Below are 7,515 nucleotides of genomic sequence, written 5' to 3' on the forward strand. Positions count from 1 at the left end.
TGCGATTTATGTCAGAAGGTGAAGGTTACCAACTGTACGAGTCGTGGTCCTATGCAAAGTATAAGGCCTAACGACACCTTTGAATTACTGTGCGTGGACTTGTACGGACCTTTGCCCAAGTCATCAGGAAACTTTGCCTATATTTTAGTAGTGCTAGAAGCTTTTTCCAAGTTCATCAAACTATACCCGATTAGGAAAGCTACGGCCAAAGCGGTCTATAGCAAGCTTGTGAACGATTATTTTGTTCATATTGGTAAGCCCAAGGCGATTCTATCAGACAATGGGGCACAATTTACTTCTAAGTTGTGGAATGAAGGTATGGAAAGTAATGGGGTCAAAGTGATCCATATTTCAGCTTACTGTCCGGCTGGAAATCCCGCTGAGAGGTATATGCGCGAGCTAGGCCGACTTTGCCGTACCTATTGCCATCACAATCATAGGGCATGGGGCAAATACGTAGCAGTATTTGAGGGAATTATGAACACCTTGAGACATGAATCGACGGGATTTTCTCCAGAGGAAATCCTGTTGGATGACAGAAGTAAAAGTTTAGTGGAAGAGATAATCAAATTCCCTCCACGGATTGACATTAGTATTGGTGTGAAAAAAGATCGTTTGCGAGAAGTAATGAAGCTAAAAGCCGATGCTCGCATACGTCGTCATGACGCTAAAGCGCGTTTTGCTAAGTTTGCAATCGGGGACTTAGTACTTGTAAAAGCTCATGAGAAATCGAGCGAGATAGACCATGAAATCTCTAAATTTAAGTTTGTTTATAATGGACCATATAAAGTCATTGGTATACCTCACACAAATGCTTATTGCTTAGAGTATCCAAGCTCTGGAAAACGATTAGGTATACGGAATATTGTAGACTTGAAATTGTACCAACCTAGGATCGATTAATACCACACAATGGGTAATTTGTACAGTATGTAAATATAGAGTGTAAGATTTAAGGATGTGCCATGTTACGATGCTTTTGCCTGACCTAGAGGTCATTAAAGAAGTTGTAATTAATAAGTAATTAATTTTGACTAAATGATTTAAGAGTAACTGATTAGTAATCATCTGAAAAATCCAAGCTGCTAGTTTAAGTTTTCAGCTGAGTCACAGTAGATTAAGGAATGTAAATATGATTTTGTAACTTGCTGTAATATTTCATGAATGTGTGTTTTTATTAGTTATTGCCGATGTACTTAGACGCTGTTTTAAGTTTCAGGCTAGTACATGCGTGTGATGATGGACAGTGTTGAGTTATCCACTGCGATAGTGTTTATGGACTCCTTGAGATTACTCGGGAGTGAGTTTTTCCGAAAGAATTCAATGAAACGGACGTTCTGGAAACGCCGTTACAAGGGCGAGTGAGATCAAGCGTGCCGCACAGGCGGGCGCAACAATATTTGCGAGGCGAAGCCGCTGTCGGCTCTTGTGCCGCTGTCGGCTCTTGTGCCGCTGTCGGCATTCTTTGTATTCCCGAGTACGGAATGTGGAGTTGCTTTTCTTCCCGGACAGCTGATGTGAAAGAATTCTGCTGTCAATATTTATGTTTTTTTCGATCTGCTGTATATTATTTTCTTGTTTAGCGTTAATTGGACATGACGAGAAAATTAATTATGAAAAGGTTACATAAAAATGTGTATTCTATGTAATTAATCATTAGTTTGCGTATTTTGATATACCTGTTTTTTATGACCATGTACTCTGATTAATTTTGCAAATAGTATTCCATTTCTTGTAGTGTTACGAATTTTAATGATTTTGGAATAGCTAAACCATTTTCTATGTTTTTTATGAATTTTGATATGTTGTCAACCTGTTTTACTTTGTGCAAGATGACAGAGTGGAATAAGATTAGGAGTATCACCACTCAATTATTATCGTCTCAAAATTGGTTTACGATTAATTAGACGAATGCTAAATTTTGTTATGTTTTGAGGGTATGCATTTCCGCTGTTTCTTTTTTGGGACATTTTCTGAGTCTGTTTACGTTACACGAACATCCTCAGACAATGTGGGGCACGTGTAACGCCGGAAATGCATAGCCTCCTATTTCCATCTATTGTATTATTTTCTTTCCTTGCTTTGTTACCTCAAGATGTGACATTTCTGTCTCTTTATATATTGTAATTGTTTTACTATTTGTATATTTATGCATTTATGTCGATGTATAATTGGTTTGTTTCGTAAATATTATTTGTATTTTTACGCTAGGTCTTGCCTAGGGAAAACTGCTATCGAACGATTACGTCGATAGGTCGTGTGAAGAATCAAAGTGTGTAGGATCTTTGGTAGTGTTAACTCTGCCGCGTGGAGCGCGGGCGGAAAGAAGGAGTCTGGCGGGAGTAGCGAGTGGAGCAGGTGTGTTGTGTGACGCTCCCGCGAGTTGCCGCGCTTTCGGGGTTTGGCAGCATGTAATTGCGCTCGACTTGCGATGATAGTTTCTGACATGGTGTCGCGGACGGGAAACATTAACTAGCGCACATCAAGAGCCCGTTTCGTCTGGTGACCGTGTCGAGAAGAAGGCGCGCCAACATCCAGCTTCTGCAACAGCGACGGCCGACAATGAGTGACTGTCGCCACCTCCTCGATCGACGGCTTCAAACCTTCAATCAACCATCAAGGAAGACTGGAAGCAAGTAAAGTTTTAGAACTGTATGGCAGACCTCAGCTTTTCAAACTGTACCATTTTCGTAACTATAATAACAGCAACTTAGCATCAAGCTTTGTTGCTCATTGTCCCAATTGCATTACCAAGCAGGGTCCCTTCCTTTTCCGAAATGAACCCGAGTGTCGTTGAAATTTAAACGCCAGCACTAAAGTAATATAGCTAATTCTATTTCACTGCTTTAATTTCAAAGTTCAGTTAGCTGGCTACAATATTCAGATTACATAAGCACAAATTAAGAGTGCGAGTTTTGTTATCGTATTTTAGCTTACCTGTGACTGCAGCTCAGCTTGGCACGTACTAAATTTTACTATTGTTAATTGTTCAGAATCATTTAATTCAAGTTCAAAGTTAAATCTCTTATTTCCAAATTGCGTAGATTCAAGTAGTTTTTTTGAAATGATTGTTGAGGTAGTCCAAGACTAACCGTATTTTACTGAATTTCGATGTGATTCAGAAAGAAAGCTCACTATTAACTTCAGTCACTAAATTAACTTTCGATTTTCCGGTTTTATTAATTCTTTGCTAAATTAAGTCAGGGTGTAGCGAAATTTATTACTTCTGACAAACTTTCAGTTTTCACACTACACGTGTCAACCTTCAGTTGCCACGCTCCTAGTGCTAATTATATGTGTAATAACCTTTCTTTTTCAGTTACTATAGTAATTGTCCTTAGGACTGGCGACCGTGATTTCCCCCAAATCTCAAATACCTAATTACCGCTAGTTAATTGTTAACGTAACGGCTGCACATTTACTTTCTTTATTAACTTTACCCCTTTTCAAAGTTAATTTCCACCAGTTTCATTAGCACATTTCCTTTCATTTAGATGTAACCCTTTCCTCCCTCTTTACCGACAGGTTAACTTCGGTGACGATTGCTTTTCCAAAACTCCCATTAGGTACGCGCGGTTTCATTTTCACTGTCATTAAGGTCGGTAAGTGAGGGGGAGGTTACAGGTTCTATTCGAAAATCGTTGATTTGTAACGTGAAACAGAGAAATGCTGTAGTAAAAATAAAGAAAACAATATGTGTCTATCATGTAGTGCTAGAAACGCCGTTTCCTCGACAAAAATATAAAATAAAAAAAAGTAAGACAAAAGTACAGCAAACATCGTGTCGATACTTCATCGAACTTACACAAAACATATTTCTGTTATTCATAAAAAGCTTTCGCATTTATGAATAATGACAGAAAATTCTTGTCTTTGGTCATGATGAAAAACGTTGTATTTTTTACAAAATAACGACAGATACACATTTTTTTTATTTTTGTGCGTGTGAACTGTACTTGCATCAAAAGTAATTGCTTTGTTTGCATAAAACGCAGAAGTTACGTGATCAACTAATTTTATTACTTATAAAATGCAATTTACATTCTGTAAGGATATAAAGTAGGCAACGGCCTTGCCGCAGTGGTAACACCGGTTCCCGTCAGATCACCGAAGTTAAGCGCTGTCGGGATGGGCAAGGACTTGAATGGGTGACCATCCAGTCTGCCGAGCGCTGTTGGCAAGCGGAGTGCACTCAGCCCTTGTGAGGCAAACTGAGGAGCTACTTGATTGAGAAGTAGCGGCTCTGTTCTCGTAAACTGACGAAAGGCCAGGAGAGCGGAGTACTGAATACATGCCCCTTCATATCAAATCCAATGACGCCTGGGGGCTGAGGATGACACGACGGCCGATCGGTACCCTTGGGTCTTCCAAGGCCTATTTGGACGAAGTTTATTTAGTTTTAAGGATATACTGAATGAGGTATGGTTCTAATTATGTGAAAACAAGCAACCAAACGAACAAAAAACAAATAGACGTCGTCAGTTCGCAATTAATTTTTCTTTCCCTACCAATGCTACCAGTAATATCGGTAGCCCTACAAGTTACTATGTCATTTATGTAGCGTACCAAAACTACCGGACCGTAGTTTTGATAGAGTGCAGTTAACACTAATATTGTCAACTCAAGTCTGCAGACTACGGCTACGCGAGTGTGTAAATGGGAACGAGTGTTGTTTCTTACAGTTGTTTCTGCTTGTGGTCAGGAAATTCAGCGTATGTTATGTTTTCCTTAGTGTAGGATCTTTCCGTTTCTGTCTTGCCTTACTGAATTTCCTGTGGTTTTCTATTTCTACGTGTGTATTCAAGACTTGTATAACAACTGTTGCCAGCAGCAAACGTCAATCTGTGAGTGGCTCTTTTACCTCGCTGGAAAGCCCCACCAGGCGGTCAGTCCGCAAGCCCGTGCATGGGTCTAACCCTTAAGCGAGAAACTATTAAACACAACTTGTAAGTTTGTGGAACTGCCATTTTATTCTGCTACTTTATTTTCCGAAAATTGTCTAAGAAACTTGGAGATTGATATATGTAAAACTAAGTACGCTTTTAATAAAATGTAGTTTGAGGGGAGGGGAGGGGATTAATGAACGCCATGGCAGTGTCCTAACACCTCCACTCGGTCTTCGATTCGCACCTGGTGGGTCTTACGTTTCCCGTTTCATTCGAGTATGGTGTGTAGGACGAATCGTTTTCGGTAAACCGGCATACCAGCTACAGGTTCTCTGACTTCCTATCGGATGTATTTCGTGAGACCTCAAAAAAAAAAATGGTTCAAATGGCTCTGAGCACTATGGGACTTAACATCTATGGTCATCAGTCGCCTAGAACTTAGAACTACTTAAACCTAACTAACCTAAGGACATCACACAACACCCAGTCATCACGAGGAAGAGAAAATCCCTGACCCCGCCGGGAATCGAACCCGGGCGCGGGAAGTGAGAACGCTACCGCACGACCACGAACTGCGGCCTCGTGAGACCTACATACATAGAGCGGACAGAAATATTGAAACATCGCGAGGAGTGTATGCTTGAACAGAAATGCAGATGTTAGCCAAGTCCAGCAGGTGGCACTTGTTTCGACCGCCTACGGCACTTGTGCAATGTCCTTAATTCGTTTCAGGTGTCAGCAGCGGCCAGAACAGTGTTCTGTTTAGTTCTGAGTTCATTACACTGTGATCAGTTCATGCGATAGCAGTGTGCACATACAAATGACGTTAGTTTCACTTAAACCAATATAAAAGGGCAGTGCGTTGGAGTAAATGTACTCAGGTGACTCATGTGAAAAGTTTTCTGTCGTAGTTATGGCTGCATGACAGGAATTAACAGACTTTGAACGCGGGACAGCACATGGAGCTAGACACATGGAACATTCCATTTCGGAAATCATTAGAGAATTCAATATTCCGAGATCCACAGTGTCAAGACGGTCTTCACTGAACGACCGAGAGCAGCGGCGTTTCCATAGAGGTTCAAATGGCTCTGAGCACTATGGGACTCAACATCTTAGGTCATAAGTCCCCTAGAACTTAGAACTACTTAAACCTAACTAACCTAAGGACATCACACACACCCATGCCCGAGGCAGGATTTGAACCTGCGACCGTAGCAGTCCCGCGGTTCCGGACTGCAGCGCCAGAACCGCTAGACCACCGCGGCCGGCTTTCCATAGAGTTGTCAGTGCTAACAGACAAGTAACACAGCTTAAAATTACTGCAGAAATCAATGCGGAGCGTACGACGAACGTATCCGTTAGGTCAATGCTGCGAAATTTGGCCTTAATGGGCTATGACAGCAGAAGACCCACACGAGTGCCTTTGCTAACAGCATGACATCACCTGCAGCGTCTCTCCTGGGCTCATGACCACATCGGTTGGACCCTAGATAACAGAAAAACCATTGCGTGATCAGACGAGTACCGATTTCAGTTGGAAAGAGCTGATGGTAGGGTTCGATTGTGACGCAAACCCCACGGAGCCGTGGACCCATTTCTCAACAAGGCAAAGTGCAAACTGGTGTTGGTTCCATATTGGTGTGGGCTGTATTTGAATGGAATGGACTAAGTCCTCTGGTCTAAGTGAAACGATCATTGACTAGAAGTTGTTATGTTCGGCTACTTGGAGGTCATCTGCAACCATTCATGAACTTCATGTTCCCCAGCAACGATGTAATTTTTATGAATGACAGCGAGCATTTCAACTGGCCGCAATTGTTCGTGAATGGTTTGAAGAACATTCTGGAAAGTTTGAGCGAAAGATTTGGCCACACCGATCACCCGACGTGAATCTCATAGAACATTTATGGGGCATAATCTAGAGCTCAGTTCGTGCACAAAATCCTGCACGAGCAACAGTTTTGCGATTATGGACGGCTGTAGAGGCAGCAAGGCTCAATATTTCTGCAGGAGACTTGAACGAATTTGTTGAGCCCATGCACTACACTGGGCAAAAGCAGGTCCGACACGGTTTTTGGAAGGTATCCCAAGTCAGAGCTACGTGAATTCGAGAGTGGGCATATTGTTAGTGCTCATATGGTGGCTGCCAAGGGAGCCGAAGAGCTTGGTATTTCAAGAAGTACCATATCATTATTTATGCCGCATACAACGAAAGCGGAGAAACGCCATCCACTAAGTAACAACGCTGGCGATGTGTGTGTTGAGTGATCCTAATGGACGGTAATTGAGGAGAACTGTGACGAAAAGCCGGCCTCTGTGGCCGAGAGGTTCTAGGCGCTTCAGTCCGGAACCGCGCTGCCGCTACGGTCGCAGGTTCGAATCCTACCTCGGGCATGGATGTATGTGATGTCCTTAGGTTGGATAGGTTAAAGTAGTTCTAAGTTTAGGGGACTGATGACCTCATATGTTAAGTCCCATGGTACTTAGAGCCATTTGAACAATTTTTTTGTGACGAAAAATAAGATAGGACGGCAACAGAACTCACTGCAGAACTGAATATCGCACTCGCCCACGCTCTTCATCATCAGAACAACACAAAGGGGGATACATAAGCAGCAGATTTGCA

At 42.1% G+C, this 7,515-nt stretch overlaps 1 pseudogene; it reads left to right on the plus strand.

The window, feature by feature from the left end:
- The first annotated feature begins 4,062 nt into the window (after positions 1–4,062).
- LOC126177755 (5S ribosomal RNA) lies at positions 4,063–4,180 on the plus strand (annotated as a pseudogene).
- The last annotated feature ends 3,335 nt before the right edge of the window (positions 4,181–7,515 follow it).

The sequence above is a fragment of the Schistocerca cancellata genome, chromosome 3 (assembly GCF_023864275.1).
Source record: "Schistocerca cancellata isolate TAMUIC-IGC-003103 chromosome 3, iqSchCanc2.1, whole genome shotgun sequence".
In the NCBI taxonomy this organism is placed as follows: Eukaryota; Metazoa; Arthropoda; class Insecta; order Orthoptera; family Acrididae; genus Schistocerca; species Schistocerca cancellata.